Genomic DNA, 19,210 nt, shown 5'->3' on the forward strand with positions numbered 1-19,210 from the left:
TCTTTGTTCAGAAGGCTATCATTGGATGGGAGAGAGAAAAAAAGAAAGAAAAAGAGAGGAGGAAAAAGAAGTCCCGTTAAATGTATTTTATGATTGGGACCCATTTTCTTTATCACACCTTGCAAGCCCTTTTGGATCCTTGCCATATTCATTGCTAGTTGGAGCGGATCCAACCCTCCTTCACATGTACATGCTTAAGATTTACAAGAAGACAGAGGGAATAAACAGCACTTTCTTCTTTTTGACTTGACTGTAGGCGAAGCATTGGATCTGAGCCAAAATTAATTATGTGCTGTGTACTGATCCTGAGTTGTTCAACTAGGTAGGTGTTCACAGAGAAATGGTAATAGATGTAGCAGCAGCACACCTTTTTTCTTCATTCTGCATCATTCTCCATCCCCAGATGGAACGTTGTCTCATTTCATTTTCTCAGTATTAGGCATGTAACAAATCATTTTTCTTTGTAGTCAGTGGATCCCAAATACTAGCTATTCTTCCCCCATGTTGGACAGGGTCTGAATAGAATAGTCAGTAACATCATCATCATGATTAGCTGTAGTTTGTACTAAAGTGAACTCACACCAATCAAGGCTCGTTTCCAACAATAAGCAGAAATGAGGCAACCACCAAGACCTTCTGTGATTTCTTGAAGGTCAGCTCAACACTTCTTGCTTTTCAGATCACACTACCCCCCAAAATAATACCATGCTTTCCCTTTAAAATCATAAACATTAGCAAGGTCTGAATCCTGCATACTGACTTAAATAAGAATTTTGGCTGTACAAGGAATATGAGATTGAGTCCTAAGGTTGTAATTTTCAAAGCTACCTATCTGAGCATCTCAATTTGTAGTTATACACTGAAATACATGTGAGCTGCCTTCCTGTGTGTATTTTCAAAAGGTGTCCTATGCACACATCTGCTTTGAAAATCAGATCTGATAATTGTAAGTTCCAAAGTCCAGGGGGTGTGTATACTAAGGCTGTGTGTATGGATGCCTTACTAGAGGGGTTTGATTGTTCTCCAAGATTAACACTGACACGTTCTGTGTCTTTCAATCCCTTGTTCTATGGAAAGGGAATATGTATCTTCTAGCCTAGCTAGATAGTACTTTGCAATAAAATAATGTGTGTGTACAATTGTACTGCTGAAAATAAAGGAATGTGCTAGTAGATACTTAGCTGTTTTTATTTGCTGCTTGAAAAAGTTCAATTTTTCTTGATATTTTGTATTTCTCTCCCACATATCATCATCATAGTTGAGCTGCAAAAAGGGGTCTATTTCTTTGCTCTCAAAAGGGCCACCATGGTAGTGTGATAAGATTTACAGTGTAGTTAATGCTAAGCATTCAAAAATCATGAAGCAGTCCCCAAGCAATCAAGAAATTGGCTTAAGAATCATGTCACCTTGGGTACACTTGGGTCACTAAATAAAGGTACCAATTTTTTTTAATTACCTAACAGTGTATCTAGAAGTTTAAGTGTAATAGGTAAAGGGGAAGGGAGCAGGTTGGGAAAGGCACAAATAAAGCATAAGTAAAATTGTTTGTTCCCTTGTTTCCCATTAATGCTCTTAGGCCTGGTCTACACTTCCCTGGCAGTTTGGTGGCAGTCGACAGATGTTACGCAAGCTACACAGCCATATGTGGATGACGTGACAGCTGGATGTTTTATTATGTAACCCCCTTCTATTCTGGGTTACTTGGGAGCCGGCAACACTCACCTGTGTGCAAGGGCGCCTAAGGTTGGTAATAACAAAGGAGATCCTGAGTATCTCAGCGGTGATGTAGAATAGGTGGGAATCCTCTATCCACCTCCCTGCTGCAGTCCCTTTACTTTTAAAGGAATTTAAACTTGGCGGTGCCTCCACGTGGCTGGCCGCTGCACACACTTAATAGAGGGCCTTGGGAGCTTCCAGGACTAAACCTAGTCTGATAATAATAATAATAATCTGAGACAGGTCTAACTTAACAATTGCACTTATGCAAACTAAACATCCAATATACTTAAATTAGAGTTAACACAACTTTACTTAACAAATTAAAGAAATATGGCATAACAGACTGAAATTAAACATCACTATTATGTTAAATTCACAGGGCAGCTGAATAAATCAATTAATAAAAATAGTATGCAAACAAATGAAACTTGTCTAAACTTCCATTTACACTGCCACTGTGTACCCCACCTGCAGATTGTGCACTCCCCAGTTGTTCAGAGCCCTAACCCCTTGCTTACGTGGGCGCGCTTGAAGATCTGCAGAAGACAGCACTCTGTGGGTTCGGTGTTCCAGTTCAGCCCAGTTGTCACGCTGGAGGTTTGGAGCTGGTCCAACCAAATGTCTGCAGTCCTGGCCCTGCTTGAAAGGATTCTCTCTCTGCCTCTTCTCAGGCCCAGTGAAAGTCTCTCTGCAGTGCCCCTTCCCTTACACGCCCTGCCCCAAACAACAGGGTGGGGGGCACTCACACTACCTTCACTGCAGGCCCACCTCAGGCAGCTCTAGGCTCAGTCCTTGCCCTGGCTTGGGCAATGCCACCAACCTCTGAAGCTCCCTGCTCGATCATGCTCCAGCAGGCTCTTAGCAGCAGCTTTGGGACTCCAGCAGCAGTCAGCAGCAGCTTTGGGACTCCAGCAGCAGGCAGTAGCCAGCAGCAGTCACCCAGCAGCTTCCAGCCTGGGCTCCACTACACCCTAGCACCAAAATGGAGCCCCCCACATGCTATTCCCTGTCTCTCCAGAAGGGGAAGAGTCTCTCTCCTTTTCCCCAAGGCATCATGGGAGTTGTAGTCTCCCAGGATCTTCCCAACTGTAAACTCCCAATCAAGTTCCAAGGCCCCTGAAGTACAGGGTGCCTACAATTAGAACTGGAAGCAGACTTTGGGAGGATTCTATTCTAAATTCTGACCATAATGGTGCCACTCCATTGACAACCGGACTGTGCTTGCAACTGTTCGCAGTGAGGACTATATTTTAGTAGACAGATTTTCAGATAAACTTCATCTCATCTAATTCATGAACTGCCCACAGCATGTGACCACACGGTTCTTCATGGCCCAGTTTGTGAACAAGTTGTGGTTAATAGCTGATCTGTAATTTAGGAAGGTTTTAATAAGGAAGACAGTTGCAGGTTACATAAACAAGGCATGCTGTAACTCAGTTGAAGACCTGATTGAAGGTTGCTGCTTGGATACAGGAACTAATGCTAACAAATTTTGAAAAGGATATAAAAGGCTCATGCTTCAGGGTTTAAGACAAGAGTTTATTAAGAAGCAGGATGAGACATTCGTGAGAGGCAGATTTTCCCATATCTTTTTACTATGGGTGTCTGACACCTCTTTCTGAAGCACCAGACGCTGGCTACTGTTGGAGCCAATACTGGTGCAGATGGACCATGGGTCTGATCCAGTATGGCAATTCCTATATTCCTACTGCTGTCCAGTAGGAAATTGATACCAGCATAATTTGCCTCATTCACATCAAATCCTATTTATTGCTACCTACAAGAATTGTCCAATATGATATCGGTCTTGGCCTTTGCAAGTTACATTGATGTCATTCATGTGTTAGCATAACAGTGGTTTAACAGTACCGCCCATATCATATTACCTTCCAGTTCTCTTGCACAGTTCTTCTATGTGTCATAACAATGTCTCCAAAACTCTTGGAACATTTAAGGACAGATCCTCAGCTGATGTACATTGACATAGCTTCACTAAAGTCAATAGAAATACACCAGTGTACACCAGCTGAAGATCTGGCCCATGTTAAAGTTTATTTACCAAGAAGGTTGGTGACTCTGTGGGTTCACTGTGCTGCCATGCCTTTTCTTGCTAAATGCTAGCACTGGGGAATTTCCTATTTGCAGAAATACAATTGTGACCTCATAAACTTTTGTGAAAGCACATGAAAGAAAAAAATGCAATTCAGACTCTTCAGTGACTTTCACGCCTACTTTTCTGTCATAACGCTTTTGTATTTCAAGTACTCTGTTTTTGTAGCAATGTAGTATGACTGACTAGATGACAATTGGGGGAAGTGTTTGAGGGGGAAGAAAACAGGGGGAAAAACCCCAAAACAATCAATTTTGTAGCAGACCTATCTAAAATTTTTATTATAAATGGCACAGCATAAATTTGTTCTCTCTTTTTAAATTGTTATTGCTTTAATTACATAGTGCCACAAGACAAAAAGGCTAGAAATTTAGAAATTACATAGACATTCAAATAATGCACACATTTGTAGTCCTATCCAATCTATGTATTCATCATTATAGTACTTGATACATCATCATGGAATAAGATATTTTTAAGAGTCACAGTGCCAGTAATAAATCTTTTGATGCCAGCTTTCACCTTAGGGGATTTTTATTTTTGTCTTTCTTTTAAGCAAATTTTAAAAATTGGAAGTGAGGTTGCTTAAATTAAACTGGTGGGGAAATTACATTGTCTAGATGGCTAATAAAAATAAATGTTGTTCTGGTAGACATGAAGTGAAAAAAATAGAATGTTTAGATACAGAGACTGAGCGAGACAGTGTGTATACCTACATACACACACACACACAAATCGGGAGGCTCTTTTTCCCTTTTTGAAGATGCAAACATTTTTAAATTGATTGACTTAGTAGTTAGTACAGCTTTATTAGTTTACTTTGTCTCAGTCTACCTTTAGGAAATATACTTCTATAGGGAGACACCATACCAGCTCTATTTACCTTCACACCAACAGGTGTAACAGGTCCCAAGGCTGAAACTTGTTTCAAACACCCAACATGGGAGGCTGCTGTGAAAATGAGTGAACTGAGGCAATTTTCCATTTAGCAGAAGCCTGGAAGGGGATGTATGCTACAAAGTTTTACTGGTAAAAATTTGCCTTCTTTCAGCATAGCGTTTCATGTGTCCACACTCAACTTTGAATCGTATCAAGAAAACCCTGAACTCCTGCTGGTGAAGTTAAAACAGCTCCCTATAAGCCCTCTACCAGCACTCTTCCATTAGTACAATACCTATGTGGATAGAGCTAAGCAAATAATTGGGGGTTTTTTTGGTTCAGTGACTGAATTGAAAAAAATTGGCTTGTTTCAAACCAAAAGTGGTTTGTTTGGGGGTTTTGTTTGTTTTGTTTTGTTTTTCTCATCAAAACGAAAAATTGAAATTTTATTCAGGTTGGCTTGAATCAATACTTTCTATATGAAATGTGGACTCTTTTCAGAAATGTTTCAGACAAAATTTTGAAATAGTTTGTTTTGACAATGCTGAAATGAAATGTTTCAACATTTCTAGGGAAAAAAACCCTGGGGGGGGGAGGAAATATCAAATTTGCAAATAGTTTTGTTGCCCCCAAAAAAGAAATTTTTGGAAAATGTATTATTCCCCTCCCCCCCCCAAAAAAAAAAAAAAAAAAAAAAGTTTGCCCAGATTTATGTGGGGGAACTGAATAGTCTATGCAGGTGCAAATGGCGCATCAGCAACAACCCTGCAATGCCATGGGCCCCACAGCAGTAATCATGGTCATCAAATTTCTGAACTCTGCCCTCCCAGGGTCACCATAATAGCAAACCCATACCCCACTTTAAAATCCCCAGGGTAGTTGGAAAATGCATTCCTTTCTCCTTGACTACTTTTGTGAGCATGCAGGTGTGGCTCCAGGTGAAGCTACTGGTTGGTAAACCTCATGCTGCTGCCTGATCCAACAACTAAGTCCCAGATTCCTTTGTTTGTGGGAGGAGAAGGAGGGGAGGGGAGCAGTGTAGTGCAAGTCCAGCTGTGGAATTTCTGCAGGAACAAATATGCTTGTTGGGACACTGCAGAGGAGATGCAGAAGGTGGGCTATGACAAAAGTGAGTTCCAATGAGGCAAAAGGGAAGAAGCTGTGGCAGTGCTACACAAAAGGTAAACAAGGACAACAAAAAGTTTGGTACTGCCCCCCCGACCTGCCACTACTATGCACAGCTAGATGCTATACTGAATGGAGACCCCACCATCAACCCACAAGTGACAGCAGGCACCTTCTGACATTAAAAAGAAAGCACCCCAGAACTGCACAGCAACAAAGAAATCACTAAGGAAGGGGTACCTGGAGGATGCAGAGCCATGAAGTCAACGCAGCTCTTCAACATGTAGCAGAACGCAGAGAGAACTCCCAGAGGAAAGGGACAAAAACTCAAGTAGGTTTAATTTATTCCCCACATTAATGCACACTTTCTTGTTCACTTACTTCACAGCCACCCAAAACTTCACCCCTCTCACCTCCCTCTCAAAATGGTGGTCAAACCACAATCCGGGAGGGAACATACAAATTCTGTTTTAAAGTAGCCAGTTTATTTTAAACTAAACTAAATTATTTTAAGATAAACTATTTGACCTTGTAATTAACTGTGAAACTGAGCACCTTTCCCAGATGTGAAGAAGAGCTCTGTGTAGCTCATCTTTCTCACCAGCAGAAGGTGGTCCAATTAAAAGTAATTGGACTGAGACCCACCTTGTCTCAGTTTATTTTAAAAGCATGAGGTAAAAAATAACAGGAAAAAAAAATGGAACTAACTAAAAGGGCATCCCCAAATAGATACTTTAGCAAAAGCCTTTCAAAGTACAAATTTGCAGGCAGGAAAAAATTTCTAATAAAATAAAAACATTGTAAATATAATTCAATGCATTCAAAACAGGAAAAAGAAATACATGCCAGGCAATATCTGATCAATCAAATTCAATACATCGAAATGGAAGCAATCCAGTGACTGGGCATTCAGAATACATGGTATTGCAGAAATAACATTGTTGACGCTATTTGATATAGATTTTCAAGTGAAAAAACACTTTTTTGATTTTTCCAGTGCAACCCAAAACAAATCACTTGCATGTTGTCCTTGCATTCAGAAAAGAGGTAGACACAGCATGTTTTGCTGCCTCAGGGAACTTGGCTTGGCCAGACTGGTAGAACTAGCTAGAAAACACAATGCTTCCCACTTCAGAAGCTTCTAGTTTAACTTGGCCTGGATACCTTTTTGTCTTCTGGCACAATTTCAATGAAACTTTCAAACAAGTAGTGTTTGATCTTTTCTTGAACATTTCTAGGAAAAGCAGCCTTGTTATTTCCTACCCCAGTACACCTTCTCATGCCATTGTAATGAGCTCTGTGGAACCATTGCTGTGAAAGAGGTGGGTGGCATGTAGGACCAGGCAAACTCATGCTGTCTTGAGCAGCTACCTTCTCCGGCCCTTTGGTGCCCTCCAGAACAATGGTTCCCAACCTGAGGTGCACAACCATCTGGTAGGGGGGAGGGGAACAGAGATTACAGGGGGTCTGTGAGGCTTTAGTAACACTGAGATCATTTAGATCCCTGCGCCGGCCAGAAGCAGCCCTCCCAAGCGCTCCACTGGCCAGAGTGGAGGAGCAGCTCCTCCCCAGCTCCAAGGCAGCCGGGTGCCTGGCCAGAGCAGAGCAGCCCTAGGCAACCCACCATCACCTGCCACCTCCATTACCCTCTGTCCATGAGGGACGGGAAGAGGCGAAGCCACACGGGGCGTGCAGTGGCGGCTGGGCCAGGGAAGGCTTAGCTTCTTACTCAGGTAAGAGTATTAGTATTATTTATGTAATTTATTTTTATCCTCATTCTATGTGTTTATAGGGGTTATATACCCCTCATTAACAGAAAGCTCCCTCCTGAAATTGAGTCTGTGGAGGTTAGAGAGTCTTCCGTTATCCTACACACAATTTCAAGCCCAAAACAATTTCAAGTCTACAACATGCCTAATGGAACTCCAGTATGCGGATGACAATGTGATTGTTGCTCAATCTGAAATGGATCTCCAAATCATTCTCAATGCATTTTACGAAGCCTATGAGAGTATTGGCCTAACTTTAAACATCATGAAAATACAAGTTCTTTATCAATCTGCTCCAAATGGAGAAATAAACCCTCCCTCCATTCAAATTAATGGAGAAATACTGGAGAACGTGGATCATTTCGCCTATCTTGGAAGCTATCTTTCATCAAAGGGAGACACTGACATGGAAATACACCACCACTTGAAATGTGTGAGTGCAGCCTTTGGATGTCTGAGTAAGAGTCTTCTTAAATCATGCCATCCTTGCTGAAACAAAGCTCCTGATCTACCATGCCATTGTAATCCCAACTCTGCTGTACAGCTCGGAAACCTGGACCACATACAGCAGACATCTCAAGAGCTTGAAAAAGTACCACCAATAATGCCTTCACAAGATCCTTCGAATTAGCTGGGAGGATAGACATACAAACATCAGCATCTTGGCTGAAAAAAATTCTACCAGCACTGAGGCCATGATTATCCAAAGTCAACTTCGCTAGATAGATCATGTTGTTCGCATGCCTGATTCCTGCCTTCCCAAGGGAATCCTTTTTTCACAGCTGAAAGAAGGTCAGCAAAGTCGCAGAGGGCAAAGAAAGCACTTCAAAGACACCTTGAAGGCAAACATGAAGAGGTGGAACATTGACATCAATACTTGGGAGACCCTCACTCAGGACTGTCCAAAATGGAGGAAGGCTCTGTCGGAGGGATCTCAACACTTTGAAACAGCTCGTTGACAGGTAGAAGAGGAAAAGAGGAACAGGCGGAAAGACCATTAGAACATTCAACATAGCAACACTGTGCCTATCTCTCTTGGAAACACCTGTCCTTACTGTGACAAGACATGTGGATCTAGGATTGGGCTACAGAGTCACCTGTGGACTCACTACTGAGATCTCTGGAAGACAATCTTACTTGTTCATGAGTGATCGCTGATGATGTATTTATGGCTGGTGACAGAGCGGTGCAGGCCCATGCTTTACCTAGTGTTAACCAGTGGGGCTTTTTTCACTTAAAAGGTTGGGAACCACTGCTCCAAAGTGGTCACTGCCAGGATCACTATGGTCTGTAATAATTTTAGGTGTGTTTAGTACACTATCCCTACAGTTACCCAGGAACCCCACACCTGGTCCTGGACGCCTCATGACCAGAAGGTTTGAAAAGAACCTGCATGTATTCCACACAATGTGCGCCACTGCATGGTTCAACAGTAAGCACTAGTGATTGTGTATCCTGTTTATACTTTTATGTAGCTCTGTGCCAAATAAATACATAAATAAATTAGGGAGCTGTGACCAGGGCCTGCCATGGGTTGGGGAACTTTATTGGAGGCTGGAGACCTTGGGGGGCCTGGTCCAGGCTGCAACCCCCATGGGTATGTGTATGGGAGGGGGCCTGTGTTACAAGTTTGTACTGGGCCTGAAAAAATTACACTTATCTTCTGGTATCTCCTACCCACTGATATCTAACAACGGCTGTCTGTCTGGTTGTTTATCAGTGACTTTGAGAGGCCAGCTCTGCCCCACCTGTTGAAAGACTGAGTGAGATGAGGAGGAAAAAGAAATGGACAAGGGAGGACTGGTTTCTCTGGGGCCACTCAAGACTTCTGAGTCCAGCGCCCATGAGACAAGGGAATCGATGGATGCGGGAGGAAAAGCGAAAGGACCAAAAGGCTCGCTCAGAGCTAAACCAAGCCATGCAGCTCTTCGGACAACAAACTCAGCCGCATCAGAAGTATTATGGAGGGAAGCATCCAAAGGCCTGCACCCCAACAGCCATTATACTGGGCGGACAATCCCTTCTTCCCAGGGCTTCCTGAAGGGACCAGCTGCCAGCGGAGCAAAGCACAGAGCCACTGGCGGGAGAAGGAGCCCTGGGCCAGGTCTAGTCTACCCCTCCGTGCCTCCCGCTCTCCCTTGGCTGCGCTGAAGCCGGTTCTGGGGCCGGGCTGCTGCCCAGGAGGAGCAAGAGGGGCGGTGCCCTGTGCACGCAGCATTTGCGCCGGGCCAGCCGCCTTCCGCAGGCATAGCCCGGCCCAGTCTTCCCACGCCCCCGCCACTTTTCCTCCTCCTGCTTCAGGTAGGTAGGCGCCGCGCCCCGCTCTCCCCCAGGACTGGACGGGAGCCGCCTGCGGAGAGCGGAGCCTACCACCCTGCTTGGCCGCGGCTGGGCGCGAGCAGGTGCAGCACTAGCCGCCCCCGGCGGCTCAGGTGAGTGCGGGGCAATGTGCAGCCCTGCCTCGGGGCGCGGGAGGAAGGAGCGGGCTGGCTGGAGTTTCCAGGCGGCGGCAGTGCCTGAGCGCGCGCGACAGGCTGCAGGCAGTGGTGGCTCCTCTGCGGGGCGCTCCCCGCCCAGCTAGCGCGCGTCCCTGCCCCAAGCAAGCGCCTGGGGCTGCCCTATAAGCTGCACAGATTTGCGGCCCCCCAACCTTCAGCGAGTTTCCCTTCACAGCCCCAAAGGGCCGATCTTCCTCTCCCTCGTTCACCCTGGCTTTGTTTCCTGCCTTCCCTTGCAAGGTAAGGGCACAGCTCCCACCCCCTCCACTGTGTACCAGCAGCACGCAGCTTGGCTCGCACAAACTGACTTGCGCCCAATGATTGGCTCGTCCCTGGGCGGGTCAATCAGGGGAGGTGCTGCGGCTGGGATTGGGGGCATGGCGAAGGAAGGGGCTGTTGTTCCAGGTTGTTCAGTGGTTCTCAAGCAGGGGGTGCAGCACCTCAGCTAGCCAGTCGCCTCGTTTTACAACAGGCTACCTAAAAAGCACTAGCGAGCTCAGTCCAAACTAAAGTTTTATACAGGCCATGACTTGGTTACACTGCTCTCTAGGCTAGACACTTGAAATGTAAGTACAACATTTGTAGGCCAGTGGCTTTAATTTATAATTGTGTGGTAAAAATAAACAAGGAAGTAATGTTTCAGGAATAATGCCCTATGGCACTTTTGTATTTTTATGTCTGATTTTGTAAGCAAGTAATTTAAGTGAGGAGAACCTGGGGGGCCAAGGCAAATCAGACTGTGGAAAGGGATACAGTTGTCTGGAAAGGTTGTGAGCCACTGAGGTAGCTTGTACTTTTTCTGGGATGGTGGCAGGTGAAAAACCTCAGGCTTGGTAGATGTTTTTAGCGATGTCCACGTTTTTAGAAACAGCCCAACGATTAAATTAAACACTAATATTCTGGCAAATTCCTGCTGCTGTTTTTTTGGCTCTCTGTCAGACCTCTTGGCCAGCCAAACAAACTCAGTAGTTCCAAGCAGGGTGGGCTGTTATCAGGCAATATAACGTAAACACACATCCCTTGCAAGACAGGAAACAGAGTAAAATGCTTCATTTTAAAATAACTCTTTTATTAATATATTTTAAGCCAAACCGTTTGTTGTTAACTTCTTACAGAAAATGTGTTAATACTGCCTTTTGAATCCAAGGCACTCCTATATAAATATAAAGCAGTATATCTTTTTTAATAATAGCTACTGCTAGGTTTTTATTCTGTTCTCTGATGTGTAACTAATGTACAGAAATAATGTTGAGCTATGATTAAAGCCATTTTTTTGCAATTGATAGCAAGTGGGTGGGCAGCTCAGTCGCACAGGTTCAGCAATCTGCTAGGGAACTAAAGATTGCAGGATCAATGCCTTAGATTTCTTCAACAAAGAAACATAAGTGGATAGAGAATGGGAGCTAGTTAGCAAAAGTGTGTATTGTGGAATGGGGAAATAGTTCAGCATTTATTGTGAAACATTTTACCTTCACTGGGAGACACTTGTCTTTATGATTTTCATTATAGCAAAGCTCAAAGGCCACCCTATTGCTTTATAAAGCTTTTGCTCCATTTTAAATATATTTGATTCAATTTTCAGTGTTTTTAATTTCTCAACTATTATTCTTTCTATATGTGTGACATTGTACCTAAAAATGTGCTCAAATTCTGTGAAAGATTTAATAGCTTCCTAAACTCTTTCCCACAGGATCTCTGCTTAATTCAGAGCACAGAAAAAATAACATATCATCATGTAAACAAAGAATGTATCATAATACATATATACTAGTGGGCTAAATTAAGGTTGTGGAGGCAAACCTAATTCTGGCACATCCTAAATTTTGAGTGCTTGATTTTGGAACGATAACATTACTTTAAAGTAGCTTCTTGTTTGTGGTAATGTAGATAACTTATGAATTTACTGGTGTTCAAAAGTGCTTGTCTTGCAGACATGAAGACTAAAGTCCTTTTAGCCAAAGACAGGAGAAGGTAGTACAGGGTTCTCTCCACCTGTGGACAGCCCACCATAAGAATGAGTGAGCACTGCAGTTCAGTATCTATTGATTAGGATTGTTGAAATCCATATCCAGTTTACCCATTGACTTGCTGTGTGACGTGGGGCAAGTTGCTTAAAGCAATGTATAATTTTGGCCCCAAAGTAAGGTTTTGTAAAAATAGGCCTTTAATAAACTGAAGAACATTAAGAATATTTCCAGAACTATTAAACACTTAAATAGAAAGTTGTTTTTTAAAAATAAATATCTTGTGTAATTTCAAACAAAATGTTGTAATGCTAAGACACTTGGAAGTGAAACTGACTTAAACTAAAAACAAATCTGGCTTCATTGATCCCTCCCCCTCCATTACTGAAGATCAGGACAAAATTGAGAGGTAAAATGGATTTTTAAAGTTTTTTCAGTTTTAATAATAGAAGTAAAGTAACTTACTTGTTCACAGTGACGTTGATCTTGCTAATGCTTAAGCACATGCTTAATTTTAAGCATGTGAGTAGACTCCTTGAAATGAATGGAACTCCTCACCGTCTTAAAGCTAACCATGTTCTTAAAGTGTTTGCAGGATCAGCTTATATGATTAATTAGTGCCCTCTGTTCTCAATTTTAAAAAATCGTGCAGAATCAATTCTGCCATTGGTGGCTGTAAGCAGTTCTTTTCAGTCCAGTTGTACTTTTTTACACCATGGCTGATAGAATTGGTCAAAAACCATTGAAATTCTGACTGGGGGGGGAGGAATTCATGAAAATTTTAGAACATTTTTTCCTTGTTTTTTGACTAGCTGATAAAGTTGGCTGATATTTATTTCAAACTTTTTTATTAAATTTTTTAAACAATTTTGATTTTTTTAAAAAAAGGCAAACATTTTTCACAAATTTTTGTTTCCATTATTTGACCTCCTGAATTGGTTCATGTCTACATGTTCTCCATAGAAAGTGACCCAATAAGAGAGGAAACAGAGGCTGAGCACTGAGCCTGCAGAGTAACATTTAAACCAAACACTGATCCAAGAAACTTGAACAGCATTACTTGATTTTATTGTATAAAGCAATAAAAAAGACGTAATATTTACAATACAGTTTTTCACTTGAGTCACGTGACCCTTCAGTCCAGCTTTTAGGATAGTAAGTAAGATTAGTATATTCAGTCAGTCAGTATTAAAATGACTTATTTCCTTTTCCTTCCCCCTGCTTTTACCCTGCCTTGATGCCTGCCTGTAAGCTCTGTTTACACTATGACTTTCAAATGAGTTTGTAACCAGTTACTGACATGGTTGGCTTAAATGTTTTTTGCATCCATATGCAAAAAGGTTAATCCACAGTTTGTAACTGCGGCAACTGATCAGGTAGGTTGCCATATTTCATAACATCGCTATTTTGCTTGGTACAGGATGGGCACAGGTCTACTATTTCACATAGCACTTAGACGTATAGCAGCACTACCATGCATCCCTGCATCTCAGCGGGATTCTCTCACGTCTAGCTGAGCTGCATGAATTTTCAGTAAATATTCATGGTTTTCATTACATGAAAAATCCTGATGTAACTCTTTGTCAATTTAAAAAATGTTATCTGAAGGAAGACACCATTTTTTTATGAAAAATGTTGACAAGCTTTCAATTAAAAAAAATTGCATTTGAAAACAGCAAAACATTATTTTTGTTTGGAAAATTTTCTACCAATCTTAAAAAAAAAAAAAAAATTTTTTTTTAAATGCTCAACCATAGAACCTGTATGAGAAATTACTAAAGCAAAATTAAAATGACCAGTTTACAAACCTCTCTGAAATTGAGAGCAAGTAGTGCATGTAAAAGAATTACTGACAAACCCTTAATTTTAGCAGTGCTGCTAGGCATCCCATGAATAAGACGCAAACTATATCATATACATTCACTACTCAAGCCTGCCACCATCAAAACTAATAGCTCAACTGGTACCTTTTTTATAAAAACAATCAGTGAAAAAGCTCTCTATTAATTTCTTCTAATCAAATATAGTCTATTTGCTTCAATAAGAGACTGGCAGTTAGCATTATTGCTAACCCTAAGTAACAGTTTCTTTCTGCTATTGAATTCTCTCTGACCTGGCAAAAATAAACTGTTTTAAAATAAAATATAACATGTTTTTGAAGAGAATGTAAATATAATCACAGGCTTATAATACACAGTTTGGGAAACAAGAACATTTGACGGGGAAACATATATGAAACAATAGTTTCTTCCCTGATACTACTAAAATAGTCTTCAGCATCTAAGGACATTTTGCTTACATTGTTTCCTCACTTTCTCATTCTTTGTTACTAAATGTATTTGTATGATGTTGATACAGTCCTTCTTCCTTAAGACTTTGTGCTCACCCTCCTTGTTCCCTCTTCTGAAGGCATAATATTCGATCTCTGATAATCATTTTCATAACATATGCAGTTAGTAATTTGAGATAGGAATAAGTAGCAAGACTAGTGGAACATAAAAGAAATAATGAGCCTGTTATCATGTAACTATAGGGTCTGACATGTCCATCTGTACTCCCACAAGAAGTTCTTAATCATGTGAATAGCCAGTCCCATTGACTTCACCTGGAGCTTTGGGTGCTTATAAAAATCAATCCCTTAGATGTCTGAAACTGGGCATTCAGAATCAGTGGCCACATTTGAAATTTTGGCTATCATCTGTGAGTAATTTTAATCTTAAATTAATTTTGATTTGTGTACCTTGAGGAATTCAGTCAATTTAAAAATTCTTCCACGAGTACTTCCAAGCCAGAGGCAACTACATGATCAGTTTTTCAAAATCTGCTTTCCCATAAGTACTGTTTTACACCACTGCAAGAGTAGGGACTTTCTTTCTGTTTTTGCAGCTCAGGAGGCATGACATACCTGTCAGTCATAGGAATAGGCTTGGATCAACCCACCTGAGATGAGGGGGCATTGCCCCTATTTTACAGACGGGGAAACTAAGGCACACAGAGTAGGGTTGTCAGTTTCCTGGGGAAAACTAGGTTAGGACAGGGTGCTGGTAAATACCAGCTTAAACCTGGTTTAAACTGGGAAAAAATAATTGCATCAGTGTCCAGCAAGTTCAGCAACATAAAACAAATCTTTTCAAACTTTGAATACATCCATTCAAAATTGAGGAATAATGTCAATCTAACCCACTACATGCAAGTTGATCATCTGTTCCAGAATGCTGAATGGCCAAATGGATCTGGACTGGTAGTCTGCAACTCTAAGTGGTTCTGATTGCTTAATGCTTCAAGTCCGCAACGCTACACAATTGTCATTTTCATATAATTGAATATTTTTGACTTTTGCTTATAAGATATTAAAAACAGAAATATGAGTCATGACATGTATAACTTCCCTGAGAAAATACCAAACCAAAATGTATACAGACATTCCAATGTTCAGTATTATAGTTACATATATTAGTAATATGCCCACTGCAGTTTTACTTTTTAGTTTATACAACTCTAAATTAATCTCTGAATCTACTGCCTTGAACAACCACAATTTGAATATGTAACTTAAACTAAGTGTCATGTGGTGTGCATTAACAAAACCGTTTTAAAAATAGAAAATGCCCTAAACTGGGACTAACACGTTTCTCCCAGGGCGATAAAAGCCACTTCTGGTAAAGACCAACCCATCCCTGACAGAGTGATTGAGGTAAAAACTATCTACTATTGTGGCTGCCTAATTTGAGACCTTTTACCTTCCAGTCCCAACTCAGCTCCATGCCCTACTGGTTTCCAATCTCCTTCGCTGGGGAGCTCCTCCTCCAATCACAGAGCTCTCCCCCCAGCTCCTTGTCACAGTCTCTTAGCCCAGTCCTAGTGCTTCCCCAGCACCCTGTCACCCCATCAGATCTGTCTTTTTGCCCCAGTGGTTCCTTCTTGTCCCAGCCTCATTGCCGACTCAGTCCAAATCTCCTCTGCCCCCTGGTTCCCACTCCTAGTTTCTCTCTTTGTACCCATATCCACACCTCCCCAGGCTCATTTTCCCAATCTACTTCTTCCCCACCCAATCTGGCTGTGGTCCCCTCTTTATTCAGTTCAGGTGGCTTCCTCCTTCACAATGCCAGGGCCCAGCATGGTGTTATGTGCAGCACTAGAGAAAGAGACTTCCTGTTTTCACTTCTGGTGCCCAGATCAAGACCTGACAAAGCCCACAGCCGCTGAGAGCTGCAAAGGCAGGGAAAGCACTGATTAGCCTCTGCAGTCCTGGGCTGTAGCATGGTATTAAAAGCTCTTGCAAGTTTCTAATAAATAGATATGATCTGCAGTTTTTTAAAGGTTTATAAGTTGCACAAATTGGAGCAGCTTTAAAGGGGATAGGAAAAGGTATATCCGAGATACTAAGGCCACCCACACCCTGCCAAATTTCAATTCCCTACTCCAGAGCATGGGGCACTAGAGCTTTTCAAATGAAAGGTCTGCAGAATTTCTTAACTTGCATGCATCTTTCCCTAGCCTTGGTCTCAGAAATGACCAAACTGTTTTGGCTGAAATTTTCCAAAATGATTCAGTCTGAGGCAAAACCTAGCATGGAAAATGTCTACTCAAACCTTTAAAGTTTGGCAAAATGAAAACAGGGTCTTAAAATTGAAAGTGTCAAGGGAATTTTAATAATAGATGAACTGAAAAACTTCCTAACCCAGTATACCCTTGTTGCCTTTCAGAGATGTCTGCCTTATGGGCTGTTTCTTAGATATATTCATCCTCATGTTAACTTGTAAGCAGATTATTTAAATGTTAGTGTATTCGGGGGATATTTAAAAAAAATTGTGTGTGTGTGTTCTTATCAAGGACTGTAGCTAACACTTTTTGTAATCTACACAATGCTTGTATACTAGTGAATTTCTAACTTGAAATAGAGTTCGCTAGAAACTTTGGGCTTGCTCTTATGTGGAACTCTCATTGAAATCAGGAAATATTCTGTGTGGGGAGAGTTTGCAGGATCTGGCCCATAATCCAGCCATCTGAATTTCATATAGACAATTAATTTAGAATTTCTGAGATAAAATCAATGATTAGGGCCAAATGTCTTTGAAAAATATGAGAGAGAATTTCTGTATCTAGGGTAGGGATATGAAAATTAGTTTAATTTAAAATATGTTTAAACGTTCTAAAAATAGAACGGTTAAACATTGGGGGGGCCAAGTGTGCTTGGCAGCTCTCACTCGTGGGGAGCTGAGTCGAGCCTAGCTATGGCTCGCCCCCTCCCCACCGCCACTTGCTGAGCCTAGCTGCGGCTACCTCTCCTTCCCCTCTTCCTCTGTGCCGGGAGCTGAGCCCAGCTGCGGCTTGCCTCTCCCTGCTTGCCGAGCCCAGCTGCGGCTCACCCCCTGCTCTGGACTCTCTGCTGCTTGCCAGAAGCTGAGACCAGCTGCAGCTGGCTGCCGCTGGTCCTCCCACCCCCCTGTGCTGGGCTCTGTGCTTCTCTGCCAGTAAGAGCTGTCCAGCTGCTCTGGCTGGTGGACAGCCAGCCCAGCTCCTGCTGCTCCCCTCTGCCCTGCCCCCTAGTTTAAATGGTAACCAGCTGTTTAAAAGTTTTAAACAGCCGATCACTGTTTAAACGGTTAATCTTTTACATCCCTTGGGATATGACTAGAATTATGAAGTTATGCAGATCACTTCTAAACAATATTTGGGAATAAAGAAAACCCCTTCCATCTTGTTAAAATCTTCTGAATAGGAGGTCTCTAAATGTCAGATAATGTGCATAATGGGAAACTTGTGTTTTCCTTTGTGTTTGGAAACCACACCTTGGACTACTGATTGGTAGCTTTTATGCCAGAGGTGAGAAAAGTTTCAGAGAATATTCTTGGAACAAGAAAGCTGATTGTGTATTTTTTATATTTTATTTTTTTATTTTTCATTTGTAAAGAGGGAAGGGCACAGACTTGCTTATAATTTTCTACAGACCCTTTCCTCTCTCCATTCCTTTCAACCTGGCTTTTTTCTGCTATTTGAAACAAACCTGAACATTTTCTAAAGAGAAAAATAATGTATCCTATTTTAAATGGGCAGAGACAAATGAATCTCCAACTGTCTTCTATGTGGTTTGTCTGGACTCTATTCTCCTTGTATTCTGTTAAATGTCAGTCAAAGTTGCAAGTGCCTGCGCACGATCAAAATTTTCTGATTTTTTGAATTAGTTCTTAGAGTATGAAAAACCTCTTAGAAGTCTGAGGCTCAGGCCAAAACTCTAAGCTTTGGCACACTACACATGAAATTGGCTTTCAGTAAAGCCTTCAGAACAAAATTTGACTTCCATAACATCAAAGAATTCCTTAAACTTTCAGCAGCTCCTACTTATTTATACTGAGCTTCAATAGATTTGTAACTCAGACACCTTAGCAGTTTTAACTCTTTGCAAAAGTTTACAATGCACTTGCTTGTGTGTAAGTACCCCACTGCCGTCCGCTGGATAGAATCTATATCAAAAGTTGACTATATAAAAGTTGACTGTTGTGAAAAATATTCCACCTGCACTCTAGCAACAGGTACACAAAACCTACCTCTTCCCCCTACTTGGAGCAATGCTTTCTGGCCAGGTAACATGTCACTCTCTAGCCTGGCCTGACTAGAGAAAGTTGTGTACCAGCATCCCTCCATCTGCCAGCCTTCTTGCCTTTTATCTTAATATCTCTGAGAAACTCCTCATCTCCCCACCCCCGAGCCGACACCCACAAAGCCGGTCATGTAAACGGTGGGTGCCTCCTGGGCCTCAGGAGCTAGAATCACTGCATTCACTTGGGCTGGGGGTCAGGAGGGAAAGATTTGCCCCCTTCAACCCCAGGCACTGATTTTTTCAGATGCTCAGTGGAGTTGCATTTGTAACACCTTCTTGGTCCCTCCTCCTTCATAGGTGAGTTGTAGACAGCTTTTCTAGGAGGTTTTGGGGGGTGATTGTCTGCCTTCCCATCCACCCTCTTTCTTCATAGGGATAAAATGGGATCCCCCTTTAGAATTGGGTTTATGCCCCTCCTTCTGAGGCTTATGGCCCATTGACATCCGTGCTTGCTCAAAGGCATCTGCTGTTGCAGCCATTTCTATTAGATTTCAAATCCTTATCCCACTGGCTATTCCTCACATCATCTGTACACATGCTTAGAA

General features: G+C 42.0%; 1 protein-coding gene across 5 annotated transcripts in view; it reads left to right on the top strand.

The window, feature by feature from the left end:
* Nucleotides 1–9,733: 9,733 nt before the first annotated feature.
* ARHGAP8 (Rho GTPase activating protein 8) overlaps nt 9,734–19,210 on the top strand; it is a 126,320-nt gene continuing 116,843 nt past the window's right edge. Inside the window, exon 1 of one of the 5 annotated variants that reach the window (XM_067559346.1) lies at nt 9,734–10,034. The gene's annotated coding sequence lies outside the window, so the exon portion shown is untranslated. Of the gene's footprint in view, nt 10,035–10,270; nt 10,341–10,483; nt 10,667–19,210 lie in introns of those variants that run through there. The other 4 variants (XM_067559345.1, XM_067559344.1, XM_067559347.1 and 1 more) reach the window with 4 other exon arrangements.

Source organism: Emydura macquarii, unplaced genomic scaffold (assembly GCF_026122565.2).
Source record: "Emydura macquarii macquarii isolate MOO-44397 ecotype Brisbane River unplaced genomic scaffold, CSIRO-AGI_Emac_v2 contig_2205, whole genome shotgun sequence".
Classification (NCBI taxonomy): domain Eukaryota; kingdom Metazoa; phylum Chordata; order Testudines; family Chelidae; genus Emydura; species Emydura macquarii.